Consider the following 1,080-nt stretch of genomic DNA (forward strand, 5'->3'; position numbering starts at 1 on the left):
AAGGCAAGTACTTTTTCTCAAGTAAATTTGAAGTCGATAACACGAACTCGTATTATGGTTTCCAAGGTTTGAATCGTATGTTTGTTTGGTCCTTCGGGATGTGGTTGATGTGTTGTACACATGTTTAAACGTGAACCCGAGGCTTTTTGTAAGGCACTCCAAAAACGTAGAAGTGAAACGAGAATCTCGATCCGAGACGAGGTACATTTCTTTAAGATATATTAAACAAGTTCGTTAGGACTTGAAAACGTTAGTTAGAACAAGTTTCTCAAGAAATTCGCGCCACGAAAGATTTATCAGTTTTTGAAAATGTTCGTTAGGAATATTCCCCCTCGTAGCGAATACCAGTATAATGTGAAGAGTCTCTCTCTCCATTGAGAATTTAGATAGAAGATTTCCTTATACGGAAGTACGAGTGTAAAGCGAGAGAAGTTTTCGCCTCGATGTGAGCATATCAAGCATGTTGTAGTTCGTCGATAGAACTGTGCGATAACGAGATAGTATACACGTGTAACATACGTCTGATGTTGAAAGAATTTGCCATTCATTTGGAAGGATAAATATTGTTCGACAATAATCGAAGATGTGTCCCGGGTACGGTTGTTATCAATATTCTCAGAGTCTTCGGATATCCAAACAAGAAAAATAAAGTCATGTACATGGCACATGGTGGTGATTAGGTTGATCGAGTCCAACCATCATCACGTGTCATTAGAACTTTGGTATGAATTACCGTAATATAACCACGTTGATCGAGTGTCGTTATATTACGCTAACTCATACCTCCATTCCCACATCACTCCATAGATTTAAGTTCGTGTAATCGTGAAGTTTTAAAATGAACAAAGTGTAACGACGCCTCTAACGTGACTCGTATTGAATCAAAAGAATTAGTGCAACTCTAAAGAAGCGTTCCCCGAGGGAAGTGTATAAATGATTGTTCACGTCAATGCGGTTCAAGTCAAACAATAATGTATTTCGGTACGAGAAGTGTAACGAATCATGATAACGAATAGTACGCAACCGTAGTGATAAATGGTGATGACGATACTCACCTCGAGTAGTGATGGTAGTAACAAG

The sequence above is a fragment of the Rutidosis leptorrhynchoides genome, chromosome 10 (assembly GCF_046630445.1).
Source record: "Rutidosis leptorrhynchoides isolate AG116_Rl617_1_P2 chromosome 10, CSIRO_AGI_Rlap_v1, whole genome shotgun sequence".
Taxonomy (NCBI): domain Eukaryota; kingdom Viridiplantae; phylum Streptophyta; class Magnoliopsida; order Asterales; family Asteraceae; genus Rutidosis; species Rutidosis leptorrhynchoides.